The following is a 26959-nucleotide window of genomic DNA, read 5'->3' on the forward strand; positions in this document are numbered from 1 at the left end:
TCATCAAACGAGAAAGACTCAGATGAAAATGATGGTGAAGATGAGATGGCCTTGTTGACCAAAAATTTTCAAAAGTACATTAAAAAAATTGGGAACAAGAAACCTACATTCATATCTTCCAAAGGTAACCATTTCTCTAAACATTTTGATAATAGCAATAAAAGAGGTGTGCAATGTAGGGAATGTGAAGGATTTGGTCATATTCGAACTGAATGTGCCAATAGACTGACGAATAATAAAAAGGTAATGGCAACTACTTGGAGTGATCATGACTCTGAAAGTAGCAATGAAGAAGATAACTCAAACCTTACCTAAACTTCTGTTGTTTCTGGATCAACTTTAAATTCGCAGGTTAAAAAAAGGTTTGTTTGTCTGAACAACACAATTCAAGAAGAAGATTCTCAATGTGAATCTAGTGAATCTAATCTGGATGAGGATTCTTTGAAAGAATCATACAAAGACATGTACGATCGGCAGTTAAAAGTATGTTCTAATAATTGCTTAATGGAAAGCAATAACAAATCTTTACAAAAAAGGAATGATGAACTTGAAAATACTATAAAGAATCTTGAGAATGAAGTTATTGCTAAAGATTGTAAAATTAAGCGATTATCGAATGAAATTATTCACATGGCTAAAGGTGTAAACATGCTTAATCCAAATTCTAGGATTTTGGATGATGTAATTGTTGCAAGTCAAAAAGCAGGTAATTTTTCTGGATTGGGATCTAATGGGTCCAAATTAGAAGGAAAAACGATCTTTGTAAAATCTAAAATTATTTCTGGCTCAACCATTAATGTTTCTGCAGGAACATCTCCGTTGAATAATGCTACAAAAGTACAGTCTGTTCCAACAGGTGTTACACATACAAAGTTTCTCAGAAGCAATAAAAGTGAGCATTTTAGTCCCATTTTTCATTTTTGTGGAGTAAAAGGACACATCCGGCCTAGATGTTTTACTATGATGAAATTTTTCAAAAATAATTATCTCAATTGTTATAGTAAAACAAAACAGATTGTGAAAAAACCATCCAAAAAGGTTTGGATAGAGAAAAACATAAATTGTCATGCTACATTTACTTGTCATAAAACCCGTGCATCTAATTCTTGGTATTTTGATAGTGGATGCTCCAGACACATGACAGGTGATATAAGTATACTCACTAATTTCAAATCTTTGAAATGTGGTGCTATAACTTTTGGTGATGGTATGACAGGAAATATTGTTGGAAAAGGTACTCTAAATCTTGATGGGTTACCGAAATTGAGAAATGTTTTTCTTGTAGAAGGACTTAAGGCTAATCTGATTAGCATAAGTCAAATCTATGACCAAGGCTTCACAATAAATTTTTCTCGTGATGATTGCAATGTTTTTGATCAAAATGGTATGAACTTTTGAAAGGATATAGTGTTGGGAATTGTGCCCTGGAAGCATATGTAGTAGACATTGTTTTAATAAATAAATAAATTGAATTTGTTATGCATATATTTTATGGACTATATTATTCTATGATAATATTAAGTAACTATCAAAAAAATTCCTCATATATGTGATCTCAACCACGTATTGATACAGGAGGATTGTGTTTGAAATAAAAGAACTTGAATAGTTTGCAGTAAAATAAAGTTATAGAATCTTTAGATTAATTACTGCAAGTACGGTCCATTAGTATTATGAATACATGTGATCTAGATCTTGATTACTAGTGTAGTAGGACACTTTAGTTGAGGTGCTTTATATATTAGAGAATATATAGAACTGGACTAGATATATTTATTAATACTTAGTTAAATACTATTTCGAAGTATTAATTAAATAAATCAACTAATGATCATATACAAATAGATCTTAATCTTGATGTTACTATGAAATCCTATTTATGTTATATGAGTTCTTTGATTCACTCGTTAGGGTTTGTCAGAATGATCAGGCTAGAAACTTTTGTTTTGGAACTCATTAATGTAAATGGCTGGGAACATAGTATACAGATATAGAATCTATAACTTCTCATAAGAGATTGAATAATAGTTTTCTTAAGGGTTGACTTTTGGGACTGAAAGGTTATTGAGCTCAAGTTCATAATTTTTTTATGAATTAACATTCACTACTAAATTCGATGGTACTTAAGGAAACAAGATATAATTTTTTTACCCAAAAAACAGTTGTTGATGACGTGGCAAGAATTTTCGACACGTGGTCGAGACGTGGCAAAGATGCTACTCACCTATCGACCAGAAATATTTCCACATGCGGAGTTCAAGTTTTATATTCGACCAGCCTGGTCGTATACTCCGTTTATTTATGTAAAGATCTGTACAGTTGTAATGATATCCGAGAATATCTCTTCATTATGACTTTGGTATCCGTTTATTAAGGAAAGATGTGACTGATTAATTCATGTAATCCTCCTTGAGCCTATAAATATGCAAGATATAGCTCAAGGGAAGGGACTTTGGGGGGGTCTTTGGATTTCTTTCTGAATTGCATTACTATTATCCATCGCTTGTATTGTTTTCTTCTTCTAAGGTCTGTGAAACTCAGGAACCCTAGTTCTTTGATCACACCTTTGAAGCTCAATATCAATAATAGTATCAAGTGGACGTAGGTCATTACCAATCACTGGGGCCGAGCCACTATAATTCCTTGTGTTCTTACTTTCCATTAGATCATTTTTTTCAAGCTTTGTACTATTTTCTTGTCATTTATCTGACTCCGTGTCGTTGATATAAGGTACAAGTAAGCAAAGCATATCGTTAAAAGGTATGTAAACACATGAGCAAAATAAGTGAAAGCATGCTAGGGCACTTAGAGTATTTTTCAAAATTTTGTTATTTTGTTAAATCAAACCAAAGTGCTATGCTAAGTTCGGTCATGCGAACAAGTGTTATAATAATATGAAAATATATTATAATATCAAAACGAATCCTTTTACACCGCGAGCAGTCACTGCTCGGATGTAATTGTTCAAGTAAAAGTAAAAGCTGCCCATGCAACAACAAAAAATTAGTCTTTACATCACGACCTGTAGGTCATGTAGTTAAAAAGATAAAATATAAGCAGAAAAGACTAGGGAGCTCAAGGATTCTGAGGAGCCGGAGGATCTTGCAGAAGGTTTTGATCGACAACACCTGCAGCCTCGTTGTCTGCCCAGTCCATCCCGGCGGCCAGCTAGATTTCAGGGGAAGCGGGAACCCTTGATCTTTCTTCCTCAGCTAGCTGAGCAGCGCAGTGAGCAAGCTCAGCGTCTCTCGCATTCTCAGGAAGGTAGTCGAAGTTGGCACCCTGATTATGCTTCCAGAAATCGTAGAAGCATCAAAGAGTGGCACTCTTGTACTTTTCCAAGTTGTCGGCGTTGGCTTTCTCCAACTCCTCAATCCAGCCCTCCAGGGTAACAGTCTCCTGCCTGCTCACGACCAAGTCCAACTTGAGTTGTTGGGACACACAGTAGTTGAACCGGTTGGACTCCTTAAATTGGTCCCTCTGCTCACAAAATTTCTCCAGTAACCTCTGCTTCTCCTCCAACTCCTTAGCTAGTTTGTCCTTTTCCTCAATCACCACCACCAGTTGTTCGGCATATTTGGCCTCGGCAGCTTTAAGTTCATCCTAGTGCCGTTGCTCCAAAGTTCTAGCCTGCTCAGTGATAACACCCGAGCGGATACGGCCGGCAGTGAGGGCCAGCATGGTCTGCAGTCAGGGTGGAGGTTAGACAAACTATAAAATAAGGAAGACCTTTGAAGTTTTGAGCTCTGAGATGGAGTTCTTGAGGGTTCTTGGCAAGAAAATGGCGAGTAAAAAGTTTAAAGGTAAATGTGAGGATTATTTATAAAGGCTGAGATATGTTGAAAAGGGGTAATCATGAGTTACCTTTTTCAAGGCATGGGGGAGTGTAATAGCCGTCGAAAAGGTTACTTGGAAACCGAAAAGGCGTGATTGGACGTGATTAGGTCACAGTCTTCATGAACGCACGAGGGGCTCTGATAGATTTCGTGGGGCATACGAAAGGTTAGTTTCCTAAGTTTACTTATTGCTGGTTGCAATAAATAAACTTGGGGGGTAAATGTTTACGCAAAAAATAGATGTTGATGATGTGGCAAGAATTTTCGACACGTGGCCGAGACGTGGCAAAGATGCTGCTCGCCTATCGACCATAAATATTTCCACATGCGAAGTTCAAGTTTTATATACGACTAGCCTGGTCGTATACTCCGTTTATTTATGTAAAGATCTGTACAGTTGTAATGATATCCGAGAATATCTCTTCATTATGACTTTGGTATTCGTTTATTAAGGAAAGATATGACTCATTAGTTCATGTAATCCTCCTTGAGCCTATAAATATGCAAGATATAGCTCAAGGGAAGGGACTTTGGGGGGGATCTTTGGATTTCTTTCTGAATTGCATTACTATTATCCATTGCTTGTATTTTTTTCTTCTTCTAAGGTCTGTGAAACTCAGGAACCCTAATTCTTTGATCACACTTTTGAAGCTCAATATCAATAATAGTATCAAGTGGACGTAGGTCATTACCAATCACTGGGGTCGAACCACTATAATTCCTTGTGTTCTTACTTTCCATTAGATCATTTTTTTCAAGCTTTGTACTATTTTTTTGTCATTTATCTGACTCTGTGTCGTTGACCAAAACGAGGATCAACATAATTAAAAGGGTAAAACGATTATTTTATTCCCGGTTAATTATGAACCATTATTAGAGGGTTAATTTGTATGTAATGATTATATCAATGGATGCTTTATTGTTATAAAGTACTCAGTAAATGAAATGTCTATTATTACAATGGTGCAATCTCATATTTATAGTGGAGCAATAATGAGATTAATAAATTAAGATTATTTAATTAAAGAGTTTAATTAATAATCACAAATTTATTGGAGCTTGGAATTATAGGTCCATAGGTCCCCACAGCGGCTCTATCAACACTATTCAAGGCAAGAGTTGATATAAAGGGTAAAATGGTAAAAAGACATATTTAAGAAGAAATTTGTTCTTCAGGTGAAATATGCAATTATGTGATAATAGTGATTAATTAATTAATTAATTATAAAATAGTTGTAATTTAAAAATTAATTAATTATTAATTATTATATAATTTTTTAAATTATATAAATAATTAATTTATTATAATTTTCGAAATTATAATAAAATAAATATCAAATTTTCAAAATTGATACTTAATTAAAATTGGTTTTAATTAATTAGTAGAATTAATTAAATCTCATTATTTGAGTGGGAGATAATAATCTGATAAGTTCAAATTGGATTTGAATTTAAAAGATTAATATTTATTCAAATAATTAATTATATGTGATAATTAGTTCAAAAGACAATAGATTCAAATTTGAATTAATTATCAAGTTGTTGGATTTTATCAGATAAGGTAGTTTGAATAAATAATTAATAATTGTGAAAAAAATCTTGGACCCTATTTTGTAGGAAGCTACACGCACCAAGCAGTCCCAGGGACTCACTTGGGCGTGTAACACATAAAAAAATCAATATTGGAGTTTTTCACTTCTATTTATTTAATTAATTAATTAACAGATAAGTCAAAAGATAATTTTTGATGTTTACATTATAATTAAATAATAGTTGAGAAAATAAATATCCCTATTTTATTGGGTACTATATGACACACACAATCCTTAGACTGTGTGTGGCGTGCAGCTATAGAAATCACGGATGGATTTTTCACTTTTATTTATTTAATTAATTAATTAATGAAAAATTCAAAAAGTTAGTTTCATATTTTCAATAATAAGATAATTTATTAATTAAAAAAAATTTTAATTGGTTACATATTTATTTTTTAAATATTTTTCTATTTATGTTAGACTTATCAGAAAATAATGAGATACTGAATTTATTCGCTCTATGAAAAGAACGATATTTTCCATCTCTCCTTGAAAAAGATACAAAACTAATCTCAGGCCTATTCTCTTGATCTCATATGTTGAGCACTTCAAGTTGAATCGAAAATACACCATTCTTTATTCTCTAAGTGCCCACACACTTCTTGAGATGTAGAGAATGTTGTAGAAGATCATGGTGTGAGTCGTGGGAGCAGCTTGGATAGGAAGATCGTTTATTTTACAAAAAAATAGCAAGAAGACTTGATAGGCATCAAGAGGTATGTTCTTTATTATTTTATTATTTTTTATTAATGTATGTATATTAATGGATCTGCATATTTAAAAGTAGTTTAAATATGTTACAAAATTTTTGTTGTACACTGGGCCAACCCATCACTATTCTGTTGCATATTAGGAAACTCGTTCCTAACAATTGGTACCAGTGCAGTCATTAATCTCTACATACATTAATTACTGTGTGGGCATAATATGCATTGTTATGTTATCGTAATATGTGTGAATGGATGGATGTATGTATGTTTAAAGTTTATTCTTAAGGGTCGTTAATTATATGGTGTTTTGGGTTTAAGAATTGTTCTTAAATTTGTAGATGAAAAATGTAAGCTATTTTGGGGCATAGGAATTTTTTGTAATTTAATTTTATGCATTAAATTATTTGAAAAAAATTATGTAAGGCCTGAGCCCCGGGTTCCGTGCCCCGAAGCCCGAGCCCTTACGCCTGCCTCTTGCGCGCACGCGCCTACACCTGCAGCCGCGCTCCCCAGCACCTGCCTCCTCTGCGCGCACCCCTGCATCTACCGCGCGTGTAACGCCCTACTCCCTTAGAGCCGTTATAGGCGAGTTTAAAAACGTGCTTACAACTCGCTAATCGAGGTTTTAAGTCAAACAGTGTAATTAAGCCATAAACAAAGGAAAATTTTGAATTAACACCATAACATTGAAAATCATAAAAGTTTGACACCTGGGATCCCAAAATACAGTTTAGAAATATTTACAACATAAAAATAGAACCAAGTCGACTAAACGACAAAATATAAGTTCATTTACAAGCATCTCCCAAAATCCTCTGGCTGTGGCAGCCAGGCTGGCCAAACATGTACACGCCGCCTCACGCCTGCTATACTCATGGTTGGTTGACCTTCTCTTTACCCTTACCTGCACCACAAAGCATCTGTGAACCGAAGCCCAGCAAGAAAACCCACAAACAGATAACATATGCAACACATAAACAAGCATATAAACAGGCCACCTGTGGGCTAAACACATAAGGCCTAGTCGTCCCAGGCGTTTACCAAGCCCTAGGTTTGCGGACACACCGTGAGGATATCCCAGGTATCCTTTAGGGACTCGCCCTGGCAACTCGCACTCCACATGCTCAACGCTGGTCCCGGCCCCTTGCCGTTCTCGGCCTTGCACTCAACGTGCCCAACCCTTCGCCGTTCTCGGCCTACACCGTTCCTGGATCTTGCCGACCATTCACATAATGGCATACATAGCATAACAAGCAAGTACAGAATTCTAGCATATTCAGTTAAAGGGCTACGCCCCACAATTCTAACATATTGGGCTTAGCCCTACATACCAATCCCATTCAAACACATTAGGCTCAGCCCTGCACACAAGCTCTATGGGAACAAGGGTTTTCTTACCTGAGTTCCGAGCTCTCCGAGCACCGATGCCCCGAGCACAGTCCTCTAACTTGAGCCTTGCCGAAACCCTAGTCACAACATATTAACAATATCCATCCATCAAATTCTAATCCAATAAATAACTCCGAGCCATAACCCTAACCTCCGGAACCTTGAATTCTATCAATCCGGGTGATAAAATCCATCCCGAGCCTTACCCATTGAGTTCCCAAGCCTAAACACTCTTAAAAACTCAAACTGGCACTAAGGGCCGCGGCCCCACCCTCAAGAGCCGCGGCTAGCCTCGAAACAGAGGCTAGCACCACACTGACCCCGACAGGGGTCGTGGCGCGCATGAACCTCTCGGCCACCCATGGCCGCGCGCGCACACGGGCCACGGCGCGCCCCTCCTAGGGTCGCGGCCCTCATCTCCAAACCCAGATTTTTCACCACTTTTTCATGCGTTTTCTTCAAGCCAATCCTCACCAAAACCAAGCTAACAATACCAGATAATCAACACCATCATTCCAGCTCAGTATCAACATCAAAACCCATTAAAATCTACTCCAAAACTCAACTAGATCACTCAAGAACAATTCAACTTGCTAACATGCATACTCTAACAACCAACTGAAATTCCAAACATAACCTCTATAATTAAAGCTTACCTCTTGCTGAATTAGACCTTAGAACTAGCCCCCTTATGCTCCAAGCTCCCTAAATCCCAGTTGAACTCCTTAGACCTTCAAGTTGATTCCCAAAGTTTCCCTTTGAATTTGCCTTAGAGAGTGAAAGAGAGAAGAAAATAAAAACTATCCTTGGCTGAGAAGAGAAGTGCAAGTGTCGGTTCTTAAAATTCTAAATAATTCTTCCTTTTGTTTTATTCACTTAAGTCTATGTGGCTACCTCAAGGCTCGGGGTACCAAAACGTCCCCGAGGGCAAAATGGTAAATTTCCCCAATACTCCCACCTAGACATTCTATCCTCAAATATATCTCCAATATTTATTTTCATGTCTCGATAACCCCATAACACCTAGTACCCAAATTACCCCTCGACTCGCCTGAGTCGGAATCTCAACCTCGTTGTGACTCCCTGACTAACCGCTCCCCAGGACTATCTCGGATCGTGCTGCACAGACATATCACATATATATAACATTTATCACATTTATCACACTTATGCCCCTAATATCCAGACGGGGCCCACATGCACATTTAACTCAATTAAACATGCATCATTATCATATATTCACATAAATCCACATATTAGCATATTAAATCACTTATTGCCCTCCAGGCACACTAATCAAGGCCCTAAGCCCGATTAGCAAATTCGGGTCGTTACAGCGCGCGCCCCTGCGCCATCCGCACGTGCCCCTGAGACTGTTGCGTGCGCGCCCCTGCACCTACATCAACGCACCTCCCCATGCCAAGCCACCTTGTGCCGCCAGCTCTAGGGTTTCTAAACCCTAGGACTTGCATCTTTGTTATCTATTTAAATTATGATCCTAATTAATTTTAGCCCATAATTAAAATTGTTTTGTTTTGTATTATTGTTTGAGCCCAAATTCAAAAATGGGCCTAATAACTTGTTGGGCATTAAAGCCTAAGTTAATTATTCTTATAATTTGTTGAAGATAATTAAAAGTTATTTTAATTCAAAATTAAATGGATAAATGACTTAATGGATCAAGACTACTATGCAAGTGTTGTAATTTTTCTAGAAATACCCAAGACACCCACCCCGCATTTATTTATTAATTTAAATGTTTGAATGTGATTAAATTGTTTAATATTTTATCATACAATTTTTACATGCCATACATATTACCCACACAATATTTAAAATTAGCATGCATCTCATATGAGTAGAAACATGCCTTAGGATTGTCTTTTGTGATTATATGCTTTATGTGATGGACCATATAATAATAAATCTAGTTTTAACTAGTTCAAGAGCGGAAATATATTTTAAAAGTTGTTTAATTTCTAGTATTTAATAAAATTATTTTATTAAATAATAAATGATATTCCTAGTAATTATATCAAAATAAAATTGAATGGCATAGTTCTATAATTTTACTTTTGATTAATTAGATTAGTAATTATTAGAATATCATTTGGTAAAAATAGATAATTTATTTTTACAAACTAATTAAAAAGCATAGGATGTTTTGACAAAACACATATTTTAAAATAGTAAGTGGGAGAGGGAGTTATGACAATAAGTCTCATGGTCTCCATTATTAGTTAGCACCGAGGTAACATGGAGAGGGTCTCGCAGCACCATTGCTTGTGTCCCCCTAAGGAAGACTTCCGACTGTGTTATTCTCAAGGCAATCTTCTTTTTTAAGAATAGGATTTAATGATGTATTTCACTTTTGACTGACCCCAAGGCACACTCTTGCGTTAAGTCATTAATCTAAAATAATAGGTTACACTCACAAGGTACATTAGGCTTTCGAGCGGACTAGTGTATCCTTGACCAGACAAGCGATTGTTTATAAGTCAAAAGAGATATGTTGATTTAAGTTCACTTGTAAATTTGAGAACTTGTCTCAAAATTAATTTGGAATTAGTCTAACCTACCCTAAGGTTGGTCCATTAATGTTCAAATTAATTAATCGTGGAATTAGTAATTATTTTTTATGTGTTCTTTAATTGTTGCATTCATGCATCATGTTTACTTTTCCGAAAATTATTGCTATTTATTATATGCATAAATTCGTTTTTGTTTATTTATTTATTTTCAGCAATCATGTCTATCTCAAATCATGTATCTTCTTTACTTGCTAATGAAAAGTTGACTGGTGAAAACTACATGAAATGGAAATCAAACATGAACATTGTATTAATATGTGAGAACCACAAATTTTTCTTGACTGAGGAGTGTCCTGAAGTCTCTCCCGCTACTGCTGCCAAAACTGCAAGGGAAAAGTTTGATAATTGGATCTTATCAAACAACAAAGCAAAGTGCTATATGCTTGCAAGTATGAGCGATGTGCTCAGAAAGAAGTTTGAAGACACTGAGACTGCTTATGAGATCTGTGATTCCCTTCAAGATATGTTTGGGCAGCAATCAGATCAGTGCAGACATGAGGCCACCAGATCCTACATGACCAAGAAAATGAAGAAAGGAGTTTCTGTCAGAGAACATGTATTAAACATGATCAATATAATGCACGATGCCATTATCCATGGGGCAATCATTGATGAAAGTACTCAAGTGAGAATTATACTTGAATCACTTTCTCCATCTTTTAAAGGTTTCACAACCAACAATGTCAGGAACAAATTAAAATATAACATGACACAGATGTTGAATGAGTTGCAAACTTATGAATCTCTTAACAAAGGTTCTGAGAAAGAAGGAGAGGAAAATGTTGCTGATTCTAGCCCATCCTCTTCAAAGGCTAAAACAAAAAAGAGGAAAAATGGATATGGAAAGGACAAAGAGAAAGAAAAAGAAAATAATTCAAAGAAGCCTAACAAGTCATCCAAAGGCAAAGAGAACAAGAACACCAAGAGCTCCAAAAAAAAAGACCCCTAAAGGGACTTGTTTTCAATGTGGAGTAGATGGTCACTGGAAGAGAAATTGTCCAAAGTATCTCGCTGACCTGAAAGAGAAAAAGAAAGGTAAATTTAATTTACTTGTGCTAGAAGCTTGTTTAGTGGAAGACAATTCCTCATCCTGGATAGTAGATTCAGGAGCCACTAACCATGTTTGTTTTTCTCTACAGATTCTTAGTTCGACGAGGAAGCTTGCTGATGGAGAGGTGACTATGAGGGTAGGAAGTGGTCAGATTGTCTCTACAATAGCAATTGGAACAACTCGTCTAGAATTTGAGAAGAATAAATTTCTTATTTTAGAGAACGTTTATTATATTCCTGGATTTTCTAGAAACTTAATATTTTTTTCTATGTTGCATGAACAAGGTTTTAAAAAAAATTAATAATAATTTGATTGTTATTTCGAGATATGGTTTTAAGATATGTTCTGCAAAATCTATTGATGGGCTTTATAAACTGCAAGCTAAAGAGAAATCTGCTTATAATTCTGAATTATTTAAAACAACTATTCCTATATCTATTAAACAACAAAAGACTGATTCCGATAGTGAAACATATCTGTGGCACTTGAGATTGGACCATATTGGTCTAGATAGAATTAATAGGCTTGTAAAGGATGGTCCTGTAAGAGAACTATCTATTGGATCTCTACTTGTTTGTGAATCCTGTCTAAAAGGCAAGATGACCAAGAGGCATTTCTCTACTAAAGGTTCAAGAGCTACAAAACCACTTCAGCTGGTACATACGAATGTTTGCGGTCCACTTAATGTACAAGCAAGAAGAGGTTATGAATACTTTATCACTTTTGTTGATCATTATTCAAGATATGGTTACCTATACTTAATGCAAAGAAAATCTGAAACTTTTGGAAAGTTCAAAGAATTTCGAGCAGAGGCTAAAAAGCAATTAGGTAAATAACTGAAAGTTCTTCGATCTAATCGAGGAGGAGAGTACTTTGATTTTGAATTCGAGGACCATCTGCATGAGCATTGTATTCAATCCCAACCCACAGCACCTGGAGCACCACATCAAAATGGTGTTTTAGAAAGACAGGACAGAACGTTACTAGATATGGTTAGATCAATGATGAGCTTCTCATCATTACCACTGTCATTCTGGGGGTATGCGATTCAATGTGCTCTATACATATTGAATGTTGTTCTATCTAAGTCTATCCTGAAGACACCCATGAAATTATGGAATGGTTGCAAACCTAGTTTACACTATTTTTGCATTTGAGGGTGTCCTGCACATGTGCTAAAAGGAAAGATCAGGAAGTTGGAATCACGCTCTGAAGTGTGCATGTTTATGGGCTATTCCAAAGAGACTAGAGGTGGAATTTTCTATAGTCCCAAAGAAAATAAAACATTTGTATCGAAAAATGCACATTTCCTTGAACATGACTATGTTAATAACCACAAACCTCACAGTAAGGTTGTACTGGAGGAGATGGTCTCGAATGAAGTTGCAAAGTCACCAGCAACAACCAATGAAAAATGGCAAGAGGAAACTGCTAGTTATAGTCAGAATAGTAGAGAGCCTCGTCACAGTGGGAGGGTTAGTAAGCAACCCATACGCTATGAACACAAAGTTCAAATGCTTGTGTCTGACATAAACAAAGACGATCCATTGACATTTAAAGATGCAATGAATGATTCTGACAAGGACAAATGGCAAGGCGCCATGAACCAAGAAATGGAATCGATGTATTCCAATTCCGTCTGGGTTCTTGAAGATCCACCTGAGAATATCAAACCCATTGGTTGCAAGTGGATATTGAAGAAGAAAAGAGGAGTGTATGAGAATGTAGAGACTTTCAAAGCAAGGCTTGTAGCCAAAGGCTACACACAGAAATAAGGGGTTAATTATGAATAAACTTTTTCTCTTGTAGCCATGCTACAATCCATTCGTATACTCTTATCCATTGCTGCATGCATGGATTATGAGATTTGGCAAATGGATGTCAAAACAACTTTTCTGAATAACTACCTTGACGAAACCATTTACATGTCTCAACCAGAAGGGTTTGAAGTAAAAGGTCAAGAGCAAAAAGTTTTCAAGCTTCTTAGGTCCATCTATGGACTCAAACAAGCTTCTTAGGTCCATCTATGGACTCAAACAAGCTTCTAGATCTTGGAATCTTAGATTTGATGACACAATTAAAATGTTTGGTTTTGAACAAAACGTTGACAAATCATGTTTCTATAAACAAATCAAAGATGGTGTATTCCTCGTTCTTTACGTTGATGATATATTACTGATTGGCAATGACGTAACATCATTATCATAAGTAAAGAACTAGTTAGCTGAACAATTCCAAATGAAAGATTTGGGAGAAGCCAAGTATGTTATGGGCATTCAAATTCTTAGAGATAGATAGAACAAGACTTTGGCACTGTCTCAAGCAACTTATATTGATAAGGTGCTAGAACGCTTTAATATGCAAAACTCCAAAAAGGGTGATATGCCAACCCATTCTGGAGTAGTCCTTTCCAAGGAGCAATGGCCCAAAACACCTCAGGTTGAGGAAGATATGAGACAATATCCCTATGCCTCAGCGGTAGGTAATCTAATGTACGCCATGTTGTGTAAAAGACCTGACATTTGTTATGCAGTAGGGATAGTCAGTCGTTATCAATCCAATCCTGGATTGAGTCATTTGATTGCAGTGTATAATATTCTCAAGTATCTTAAAAATACTAGAGATTATATGCTTTTATATTCAGGTGGAGACCTGAACCCCACTGGTTACACTAATTCTGATTTTCAATCAGATAAAGATAGTCAAAAATTGACTTCTGGATCAGTGTTTACTCTTAGAGGAGGAGCAGTAGTCTGGCGAAGTATTAAATAACCCAGCATTGCAGACTCCACAATGGAAGTCACGTATATAGCAGCTTGTGAAGTAGCTAAGGAGGTTGAGTGGCTCAAGAAGTTTTATTCCAATCTGGAAGTAGTGCCAGATGTGGATGAGCCACTAGTCCTATACTGTGACAACAGTGGGGCAGTAGCTAACTCAAAGAAACCACAGAGTCACCAGAGGGGAAAGCACATCGAGAGGATGTATCACTTGATCAGAGAGATAGTTCATCGAGGAGATGTTGCAGTTATGAAGATAGCTTCAGAGCATAATCTTGCAGATCCTTTCACAAAGACTTTATCCATGAAATCTTTTAATGAGCATGTAAGAAACATGGGAATGAGAGAGATGCCTCATTTTCTTTAGGGAAAGTGGGAGATTGTTGGGAATTGTGCCCTGAAAGCATATGTAGAAGACATTGTTTCAAGAAATAAATAAATTAATTAAATTTGTTATGCATATATTTTATGGACTATATTATTCTGTGATAATATTAAGTAAATATCAGAAAAATTCCTAAGTTCATATATGTGATCTCAACCACGTATTGGTATGTGAGGATTGTCTTTGAGATAAATGAACTTGAATAGTTAATAGTAAAATAAAGTTATGGAATCTTTAGATTAATTACTGCAAGTACGGTCCACTAGTATTATGAATAAATGTGATCTAGATCCTGATTACTAGTGTAGTAGGAAACTTTAGTGGAGGTGCTTTGTATATTAGAGAATATATAGAACTGGACCAGATATGTTTATTAATACTTAGTTCAATACCATTTCGAAATATTAATTAAATATATCAACTAATGATCATATACAAATAGATCTCAATCCTGAAGTTACTATGAACTCCTATTTATGTTATATGAGTTCTTCGATTCACTTGTTAGGGTTTGCCAGAATGACCAGGCTAGAAACTTTTGTTTTGGGAACTCATTAATGTAAATGGCTGGGAACAAAGTATACAAATACGGAATCTATACCTTCTTATAAGAGATTGAATATTGGTTCTCTTAAGGGTTGACTTTTGGGACCGAAAGGTTATTGAGCTCAAATGCATAATTTGGTTATGAACTAACCTTCACTAGTAAAGTCGATGGTACTTAAGGAAACAAGATATAATTAAAAAGGTCAAGCAATAATTTTATTCCTTGTTAATTATGAACCATTATTAGATGGTTAATTTGTATGTAATGATTATATCAATGGACGCTTTATTCTTATAAAATACTCAGTAAATGAAATGTCTATGATTATAAGAGTGCAGTCTCATATTTATAGAGGAGTAATCATGAGATTAATAAATTAAGGTTATTTAATTAAGGAGTTTAATTAAAAATCACAAATTTATTGGAGCTTGAAATTATAGGTCCATAGGTCCCCACACCTGCTCTATCAACATTATTCAAGGCAAGAGTTGATATAAATGGTAAAATGGTAAAAAGACATTTAAGTAGAAATTTGTTCTTCGGGCGAAATATGCAATTATGTGGTAATAGTGATTAATTAACTAATTACAAAATAGTTTTAATTATCAAAATTAATTATTGTATAATTTTCGAAATTATATAAATAATTAATTTATTATAATTTTCGAAATTATAATAAAATATATATCAAAATTTTGAAATTGATATTTAATTCAAATTTGTTATAATTAATTAGTAGGATTAATTAAATATCTTTATTTGAGCGGGAGATAATAATCTGATAAGTTCAAATTGGATTTGAATTTAAAAGATTAATATTTATTCAAATAATTAATTATATGTGATAATTAGTTAAAAAGATAATAGATTCAAATTTGAATTAATTATGAGATTGTTGGATTCTATCTCATAAGGTAGTTTGAATAAATAATTAAATAATTGTGAAAAAAAATCTTAGACCCTATTTTGTAGGAAGTTACACACACCAAGCAGTCCCAGGGACTCACTTCAGCGAGTAGCACATAAAAAATCAAAATTGGATTTTTTTTTCACTTCTATTTATTTAATTAATTAATTAATGGATAAGTCCAAAGTTAATTTTGATGTTTACATGATTATAATAATTAAATAATAGTTGTGAAAATAAATATCCCTATTTTATAGAGTATTATACGACGCACACAGTCGGCATGCAGCTATAGAAATTAAGAATGGATTTTCACTTTTATTTATTTAATTAATTAATTAATCAATGAAAAATTCAAAAAGTTAGATTTGATATTTTCATTAATAAGATAATTAATAAATTAAAAGAAAAATTGTAATTGGTTACATATTTATTTTTTAAATATTTTTCTATTTAAGTTAGACTTATTAGAAAATAATAAGATACTGAATTTATTCGCTCTAAGAAAAGAACGATACTTTCCATCTCACCCTAAAAAAAGACACAGAACCAATCTCAGGCATATTCTCTTGATCTCATGTGTTGAGTACATCAAGTTGAATTATAAATATATCATCATTTATTCTCTAAGTGTCCATGCACTTCTTGAAGTGTAGAGAACGTTGTGGAAGATCTTGGTGTGAGTAACTGGGAGCAACTTGGATAGGAAGATCGTTTATTTTACGAAAAGATAACAAGGACACTTAATAGGCATCAAGAGGTATGTTCTTTATTCTTTTCTTGTTTTTGATTAATGTATATTAATGGAACCACATATTTAAAAGTAGTTTAAATATGTTACAAAATTTTTGTTGTACACTAGGCCAACCCATCATTTGTAACACCCTGGTTACTCCAAGACCGCCACTGTGAACTTTAAACAATGCTTAACTCAGTAAACGAGTCATTTGGTTATGAATGTGCATCTAGGTGTTATTAATAGGCTAAGGTGAAAAATCTCAATCAAAAGGAAATGATATATTTTATTTAAAACATAAAATTGTACGGGGCCCATAAAAATATTTACAAGTTATTTACAATCCAAAATGGCCATTACAGTGTAAAAAACCCGCAGACCTAAGAGGCAAAAATATAGGATTAACCCCTAGTTCCCCTGAGAAACACCTTGGACATGGTGGTCAAGCAGCCGCATATGTACACATCGTCACCTAAGATCTCCACTCAAGTTTGGGTGAGCTTTTTTTTCCCTTTACCTGCAGCACCACATAGCACCCGTGAGCCAAGGCTCAGTAAGAAAACTCATTACTACATGTATACAATATCAAGTGATGATTATGATAATCATATAGGCTTGTAACCCAAATCAAATAAGTGAATATCACTTCAAGATTCTAGTAACCATGCTAGGGCTAGTTGCCCTAATTAGATGGTATCGAGATTCTAATAATCATGCTGGGGCGTATAGCCCTGATCAGATTAGTGACTGATGAGTAAGTCACAAAATTAAACTAGATGAGTGACTATGGAGTCACAAACATGAATCAGATAAGTGAATGATGAGTAAGTCATGAACTTGGGCTCCGAACCCATAGCCGTGTGACAATGCAATCACCTGGACCTTCTCGCCCTAACTCTAAATAACTAGCCTTTAGACTAGACAAGCACTTTTGTTTTCATTGAACTTAAGGTCGGTCAAGCATTTCATGCGTATGACGATAATGCTTATGTCGATTAGATCTAATCTTTTCGGCTTGCGTTAAACACACTAATACCGTTCTTGACTCATAAGTCAATACCAAACGACCAGTGCTCAGTACTACTGCCGAACTTAACTAATGAGTCACAAGTTCACAGTTAATACTGACACCATTGCCAATTCTGACTAATAAGTCAGTCTCATTCACAGATAAGCAAGATTTCTAATCATTTAATATGCAATCAATGTCCACATATAGATCATTCAACATGCTTCATTAATAACCATGCATGTCACATACTAGGTGAAGTTTTCTTACCTCTTGTTCGAGCGAGAAATAATAAAAGAACGACCATTGAGAACGATCGGTCCTTTGATCCCTTAGCAGTCACCTAGTCATAACCAAATATGGAACTCCATCAATAAAATCAACAATAAAAGGTTCTTGACCTAAACCTTACTCCCGGGACCTTGAATCTTACTCAAACGATTAGTAGATTCGATCCGAACCTTGGGAATTGAAACCCCGAGCCAAAAACCCTCAAAAGTGCTCAAAATAGGACACTAGAAAAATAGGGGAGTGCTACAGCGCTGCCCCCCATGCGCCTAGGCACTACAAGCAGGGTTGACTTGCCCTGGACAACACTGTAGCGCCCTCCCTTGGGCGCTGTAGCGCTAGAACCAGGGTGATTCAACCCTGGTTTTTCCCCTTCGAGTTCTCCACTTTCCAAACTTCATGTACTGACTCCAAACCTCAACCAAACTTACAAATGAACCCAAAAACCAATCCTACAAGTCCTAGGCATCAAAACCCAATCAATCTTTGCTAAAAGCTTCCTTGAGTTCCCACTATCCAAATCAAAAATCCCAACTGAAAATCAAATGAAAAACAGAGTATAACCAAAGTTTCCATGGCTAGAATCTTACCTCAAGCTCAAGATGGAACCCTCTTCAGTGGTGGAACACAATCCTACACCCTCAAAGCTCACTTCCCTAGCTTGAATCCTCAATTGGGCTTCAAAAATTCAAAGGAAGAAGTAGAAATGATGATCAGGAGAAGAAACTAGTTGCTCTATTTTTGGTTTAGTTTTTCTACAGCTTTCTAGTTGATATATAACCTTAGGTCAAAACACAAAAATACCCCTAGGTCATTTAATTTCCTCTTAAGGCTACCAAGGGTAAAACCGTATTTTTCCACCTATCTCGTTAATCATAATTATCGTCATCCAATTCTCGTTATTCTCAATATTCTCAAATACTAATAAATCATATAGCATTACCCTTTAATTCCCAGTAATGTACTAATCATCAAATTACCTCGAGACTTACCTCGAGCCCCGAAATTAACCCCGTTATGACCAAACAGCTAACTAGTATTCAAAGATCGTCTCATGCCGAATAGCTAGAAAAAATCCACATTATAATGTGACCTCATCAATAATTCACCAACATGAACGAAAATATACAAATATGCCTCCAACGGGCCAAATTACCAAAATACCCTTATAACGAAAAGTGGACCCACATGCATGTATTTATCATCATATAATAATATAATTCATAGTATCATGCATATAATCATTTAATGGCATAATAAATCAATTATGGCCCTCCCTGCCTACTAATCCGACCATTAAACCTCATTAGGGATTTTGGGGCATTACAACTATCCCCTCCTTACAGAAATTTCGTCCCTGAAATTTACCTGAACAGTTTGGGATAGTGATTTGCATATCTGATTCCAGCTCCCAAGTCGTTTCCTCGACATTGTTGTTCCTCCATAATACATTTAACCAAATGTATCATTTTATTCATGAGGACCTTGTCCTTTCTATCAAGTATCTGGATTAGCTGTTCCTCATAGGAGAGATCTGCCTCAAGCTCCAGATCTTCGTAACTCAAAACATGAGTCACATCAGATACATACCTCTGAAGAGATGAAACATGAAATACATTATGCACGGCTGACAATGGCGGTGGTAAGGCCAACCTATAAGCCACCTGACCAATCCTCTCCAGGATTTCAAATGGACCTACAAATCTAGGGCTCAACTTGCCCTTCTTCCAAAATCTCCTCACCCCTTTCCATGGCGAGACTCTAAGGAAGACATAGAGGGTGTTTGGCACCTTAACTAAAAAACTATTTTTTGTTTTTAAAAGCTAAAAATTGTTTTTTGAAAACAAGTAGGGGTGTTTGGCATTGTTTTTAGAAAATAATTTTTAAAAACAAAGTTACAAAAAACAGAAAATTTTGAGAACAACAAAAAGTTATTTTCTGTTGTTCTCAAATTTTTTTTCCTAACTTTACTTCTTATATTTCATAATTTTTTCTTTCAAATTATTTTATCTCATTATTTATTACAAATTTTTAAAATATTTTTCTCTTTGTAAATATATTTGTTAATTTTTTATTTAAGATTTAAAAAAAATAAAACTAAAAAAATTATTTTTAGAAAACATTAACCAAAAAACTCTTATTTTTTGAAAACTACAAAAACAGTTTTCTGTTATCATTTCTGAGAACAAAATTTTGAAAACAAAAAACAGAAAACAATGCCAAACAGGCCCATAGTCTCCCACTTGGAACTCTACATTCCTACGTTTAGGATTTGCATAACTTTTCTGCCTACTCTGAGAATAAAGCATCCGAGCTCTAATCTTCTCAATGGCCTCACTAGTCCTCTAAACTTCCTCAGGACCCAAGTATCTTCTTCCCATGTCTCATCCCAAAAAATGGGAGATCTGCATTTCCTACCATACAGCATCTCATAAGTTGCCACCCCAATGGTAGACCGATAACTATTGTTGTAGGAAAACTCTATCAAAGGTAGATACTTACTCCAGGATCCACCAAAGTCCACCACACATGCTCGCAGGATGTTCTCTAATATCTAAATCGTCCTCTCAGATTGTCCATCTGTCTGAGGATGATAAGCAGTACTGAACTTCAACTGTGTTCCCATGGCCTTCTGTAAACTCCCCCAAAACTTGGAAGTGAAAGTGTGGTCCCGATCTGACACGATCGAACTCGGTGCTCCATGGAGGCACTCGATCTCTCTCACATAGAGATATGCGTACTGGTCAACTGTATATGTATTCCTCACTGGTAAGAAGTGAGCTGACTTGGTATAACGATCCACAATAACCCATACTGAATCATGTTAACCAACATTCCTGGGTAACCCCACCACGAAATCCATCGTGATGTCTTCCCATTTCCACTCTCGGATGTCTAGAAGCTGCAATAACCCTGCTGGCCTCTGATGCTCGGCCTTGACCTGTTGACATGTCAAGTACTTAGCTACATACTTCACTACATCCCTCTTCATCCCAGGCTACCAATACAATGATCTCACATCCTGGTACATCTTCGTGGTGCCTGGATGCAAAGAGTAAGGAGTAATATGAGATTCCATTACAGGAAAAAAAAATATTTTATAACACTTAAAAACTGTTAACTGAAAGTATTTATAACGCTTTTAGAAAAGCTAACGTAGCCCCTGTTATTAAAAGTCCAGACTTTTCCATAACAATTTTCAGATGTTATTTCCACTGATACAGTAAACTATTCCATAACATTTCTTTAGTAGTTATAGTATTAAAACAATAACAATTACTTAGTATAATTACTCATAAATTTATAGTGAATATTAAACATTTTCCATAATTACAGACCATTTTTATAACCTTTTAAAATTATTATATTATATATATTATAACTTTTTGTTACGCTTATAATATGTATATAGAAAAATAAAAATATTTTAAAAACTCAAATTATAATACCATTTTTATTTATTATTTGTAACATTTTTTATTTTGCACTCAATATGTTAATGTATTAATTGATCAACCAATTTAAAACTTATTGTATCTAAAAAACTATGAGAATTATATCAATGAACATTAACTAATTCAAATCAGTTACAAATTTCAATCTAAACTATAACTATCACCACTTCATAAAATTGTTAGGTGAAGTTTTGAAATATACACAAGACATAACAAACTACTAGTCCTTTACATGTGTTTACTTAAATAGTGAACAACAAAATATAATCAAATGCACAAAAATTTGAAGATAGCTCCCATCCAATCTATAATTCATTTTGTTCTTGTTTCCTTTCGAGGTCGGTCTGCTCAACTACATAAGAAAATTAAATGATTCATACTCAAACTAAAAGTATGCAAGACTAAAGACAACTTATAAAAAGGAAACTCAGTTGGTACCAAAAAAACTAATATGAGCCAATACATAGATGAGATAGTCAAAACATATCAATCACACCCACCAGATTAACCACTAGTCTTGTTTTTATATCAAATTTTGTTTAAAAAATATTCCAAGAAAAATCAGTGCAAAAATCTTAGAAACAATCATAAAATCAACCATTAACAAACCCATATTAATAATCACACTCATTGTTCATATTATAAAATAAATAAAAAAATCAGACCCATAACATAATCACCAATAGAATAGCCCTTAAAGAGAACTCTCTTGAGAGAGTGGAGACGTCAGAGAGGCACACACCACAGTTCAACTTCACCTGTATTTTGAAAGCAGAGGAAAACTACAACTACAATAAATCAAGCTCATGAAGCTACTTCTTCCTTTAACTACAGTCAGAATTGAGTATGGAGGAATTCTAACAAGTTGAAACTCTTTTTTGCAGAAAACGGGTTCATGGGTTCATGAGATTCTTCTCCATTAGTTTCCTATGTCTTATAGAAACAATCATAACTGGAAGTAAGATATCTATACACAAATAAATACTAAAAATTAAGTATATTTATTGGGGCTTAGGGGAAAAAAATTATTATTGACTATTAAAATATAAAGTGTACCTGTTCCCACCAGTAGAACATATGCACATGTGTATGAATGCCTACAGCCACAATACATGTAGGTGTGATGAAGAAATATGCTTTCTAACCGAAACTCTTTCATCCCAATAAATCGATATATATATTTATATATATATATTCTATTGATATGAGCTACCCATATATAAAAACAATTGTGAGAAAAAAAAATGACTAATAATGTTCTCATCAAACATAAAATGAATATATATAATAGATACATAATTATACTTGATTTTTATATGAGCTATTTAACACAATGAATTCTCAAATACCCGTTTGATTTACTAGATTGATTAGTCGGGCCTATAAATGAATAAACATATATTGTATTAGTTGGAGAAACCAGAGTTAAGAAATGAAGAAAATTATGTATTGAATGAAAACGTTGCTTGCAAAACTGTACAGAGTAGCTTTTATATATGTTACTGTTAAAAAAGATTTAACTTCTAATTAGTAACTAATCAGCTAACAACTTCTTAACAGAACTAACAATCAAAACTAATTACACAACTATTTCTAACAAACATCCTAGCTGTTGAAATTTTGACTAAAGAAAAAACAAAAAAATCCATAAAATTTCAGTTTGTCAAGCAAAGTCCTTCACCATCAACAAAATCTTGTTAAAACATATTGTATAAAGAGTAACATTTTTATTACAGAATAAATAAATTCCATTAACAATTCAAATCAATCAAACTATGTAACCAAAACAAAGCTTACAAATATGTACATAAATAATAATAATAATAAATATAAAACTCAGCAGTGTCTCAATTTTTGGAGTAGATGAAACATATAGTCTAGGAACTTACTTGAACGGCTCCAGTTGGATCCCTGAAGGTCATGCAAAATCCATATCCCTTGACAAAAGAACTGCCCTTCAGGCCTTCTTGCATGGATAACATCCATCTCGAATGCCACAATTGTTTATCATGTTTTTCATTGATGCTCTTGTTTTTTACAATTGTTGCTTCATGCAACTCTAAATGGGACCCATCGATTTATAACTGTTCCATTTCTGAATCAAACAAAACAAGAACACATAACACCATTAATGATAAACTAAGCACTGCATCCCCTGGTCATAGCAGAGCAAAAATATAAAAATAAAATACTCTTACACTTGGATAGAAAAAAAAACTTGATATTAATGACAATCTCTGGGTTTTCTTCAGGAAGATAGAGCAACACCCTGAACCCAAATCAAATCACTTTTTTTAATAAAACTTTTATTTTTTAACTTATACCAAATCTGAGAAATTACAACTGAGAACAGATATAAAATACCCCAAAATTTCTCAAACCAATATGACAAGAGTACAAAATCTCTCAAACCAATATGATAGGAGTACACAATCTCTCAAACCAATATACTGCTTCAGTTAGACACATAAGCAAATAAACAAATACAAAGCATAGAGATTAAAAGCAATACCGGTAACAGGCACTAAAACAGAACATGAATTTAGAAATGCCATACTGAATTATTGTTGTGTGTTATGTCACCATTATAGTTTTATCTCATCTGTTCCGCTGTCATCCCCCTCTACGTCACAAAACATGCATAAACGAATTTAAGCATTATGGTATCAAAATGCACAAAGAAAACAAACATCATAAATCTTAGGACAAGGTAAACAGAATAAGACTTATGAATAAATATATATATATATATATAACACAAATAATTAAGACCGAAATTCCATTGTAGAATAGAAAATCTAAAAATCTAATGATCTAATTGGAGTTCGATGATTTGGCAATGATAAGCCTACTGAGAAAGTCAAAATACAAACCAGTGAGAAAAGGAATAGCCTAAAACTTATGACAAAATCTTTCCTGCAATTGTTTTCCCAACATTTGAAAAATCACAATTTTTCAAGAATAAGTACTAAATAATCTTCTTAGAGCAAAGAACATTAGAGAAACTCACCCACTAGATATATACAACCCCCCTCTAAGTATGGTTCAACCTTAATCTGATTTAACAATGTTGATTAAATAGTTAGATTCACTACCTTCTGTTGTCTGAAACACATAAAAAAAAATATTGGTAAACAAAGATAAATATTGAAACAGCATAAAATAGTTACCAAATTCAGTAGCAACAAGAAAGTAATTAAGAAGTTTATGAGCGACCAAGAAGTGCCAGTCAAATCCCTGTAATTCTGAAAGATAAACGACACATAATTAGTGACCCTAGCATTGATAAGAATATATTCCTATTAAGAAAAAAGTTTACTGAAAACATGGTAAAAAGTGCAATATATATAAATATATATATATTATATATTTTGATGAAATCTACGATTGCAATTTTGTGGTCACAGACTCAATAATGGGTCTAGTTTTATGGGGCTATAGTTTGATAATATATATATATGCTCCACGCTTATGTATATATATATGCTCCACGCTTATGTATTGATATTGGTTTTTATATTCTTTTATTGTACGTTTTTCAAGGTCTTCTTTTTTATTAGGTTTTACTACAATTCTTTCTGTGGTATATATGTACTTATTTACAAATTTTAACCTTACTATATAATCTTCAAGTCATTACAAATATCTCCCTTCATCAATGGCATATCAGGTTTGCTTTATTAATTAATTAAATCAGATACTTTTATTAACTAAGTAGCATGAGATCATTATAAAGAGCTAGCTATAGATATATAGAACCAATAATAAAACCCTTATCCACTCAAAATAAGGAAAAACAATTAAACAAATAGTTAGTATGCACAGAAACAAATTAAGAACAACTCTTCAAACAGATTCTTCAATATTCAACACGAACCAGCAAGTTTGGCTCCAACATAAACAAATATATATTTATATATATCCTGATTATATTCAAAGTATTTTCTTGATATTAAATTGAAATATGAAAAAATAAACATTACCTCGGAGACAAACGGAGGTTTGCAAATTGGTGTAGAACGTCGCCTAGTTCTTCAGTGACTGCCTAGTTCTTTAGCAGCTCAATACGTTGCCTGGCTCTTCAGTAGTTCAGCGGCTAGCACGCTTGGTTCTTCAGTGGCTCAACGGCTACCACACCACAAGGGACGATGTTGTGGTGTGTTTCAGCATCGGTGTCGCCATGGTGTGCTTCAGCGGCTCAATGGGAAGGAATACAGAGTATCGGTATGAATGAGAGAGACCCAAGAGATTGTGTGTGATAGAGAGAGAGATAGAGAGAGAGCATGAAGGAGAGAGAACCAAGTGACTGAGTGTGAGACAGAAACAAAGGAGGCGTGAAGGGTTATTAGGGATTCAACCTTAGAAACCTTAGAGATTAGGGATAAGTGATAACTCTATAAATTAGATTTATTTTACCACACTTTTTAACATAAAAATGATTTAGTTCTTAAGTTTTTAATTAAATTATTAAGTTTTAATTACTTTTTGAATTTATTAGCTTTATTTTAATTTTATAGATTTTTGTGTGTTTTTATAATTATTTTGTTGTAAAATGTTGTAGTTAATTATTTGAATTATTATTGTTTAGTTTGAGGTAAAAAATGTTGTAATCTTGAATTTAAATGTTAAATATAAATTAAGTTATAATTAATATTTTCAAATAATTAACTTAATTTATTTTATAATGGAAATATTTTATTATGATTTAGTTTATGTTTATTTTGTTAGGGAATTTGGTGTATTTTTGCTATTGAAAAGTAAGAAAATTGAAGGAGAAGAAATGGCATTTTCAAAGAAAAGGTTGTAAAAATCTGGCATTTTCCTTCACAAGCTCACCAGGCCCAAGTTATCCTCCTGCCAGCCGCCCCTTGCTCAGCCTGCAGTCCACGCCACCTGGTCCTAACTCCCTGATGTTTCAGCAACTCCTTCGGTCCATGCCTCCTCAGTCCACGGTTCCCTTTCTCAGCCAGCAGTCCACGCCAGCTGTCACGCCTGGCACATCTCCAAGCATCACAAGATGCTTCTCCTTTGGCCAGCTGTCCAATTGCATCATCCTGAAGTTTAGCCAGCCTTCACATAATGAACCAGCCTCCAAAGCTCACCAACGCCCAAGCCTCTCTTCTTCAGCAATAAGTAATTTTTTCTTTTGCTTTTGTCTTTCATTTGGCGCCTGAGTGTATTTCATTTGTCGCCTAATGTTTTCATTTCATTTTAAAAAAATGTCCGTGCCTTTTCTATTAGCATGCGACAATAGCACTTCTTAAAATATGTGATATTTTAATGTAATATATGGGCATAATTGTCGTAGTGTTCATCCAGAATCTCTCGCCTCATAGCAGTGTCTAACGGAACACATATCCGACCCTTGTATCTCAACAAACTCATCTCAGACACTGTATAATCTCTAGATAATCCAGCCAAAACATCGTCTCTGATCTTGGTCAGATGTGGATCACCCAACTGACCCTCTTTGATTCTTTCCAACAGTGTAGACTGTAACATAATATTGGCCATATCTTCTGCTAACTCTCTCGCTATCAGCCTCGCACTATAAATCTGTCCCGGACCCTTCCGGCTTAAAGCATCAGCTACCACATTGGCCTTTCTTGGATTATACAAGATCTCACAATCATAATCTTTTACTAAATCCATCCAACGCCTTTGTCTCATATTCAAATCTTTC

The 26959-nt window shown here is 34.5% G+C and overlaps 1 long non-coding RNA gene across 11 annotated transcripts; it reads right to left on the reverse strand.

Moving 5' to 3' along the window:
* Positions 1 to 16789: 16789 nt before the first annotated feature.
* Positions 16790 to 25638, reverse strand: LOC133818607 (uncharacterized). Of its 11 annotated transcripts, none has more exons than XR_009885978.1 (8): positions 25260 to 25638; positions 24447 to 24521; positions 23475 to 23899; positions 23166 to 23371; positions 19190 to 20863; positions 18412 to 18499; positions 17804 to 17876; positions 16790 to 17041 (listed from the first exon to the last, which is right to left on the reverse strand). It is a non-coding gene; the product is annotated as an uncharacterized LOC133818607 (long non-coding RNA). The 11 variants fall into 11 exon arrangements; XR_009885981.1 differs by adding an exon at positions 24287 to 24332 and having other exon boundaries at positions 17804 to 20863; positions 23475 to 23545; positions 23834 to 23899; XR_009885973.1 differs by having other exon boundaries at positions 17804 to 20863; positions 23475 to 23545; positions 23834 to 23899.
* Positions 25639 to 26959: the final 1321 nt, after the last annotated feature.

This window comes from Humulus lupulus, chromosome 2 (genome assembly GCF_963169125.1).
Source record: "Humulus lupulus chromosome 2, drHumLupu1.1, whole genome shotgun sequence".
In the NCBI taxonomy this organism is placed as follows: Eukaryota; Viridiplantae; Streptophyta; class Magnoliopsida; order Rosales; family Cannabaceae; genus Humulus; species Humulus lupulus.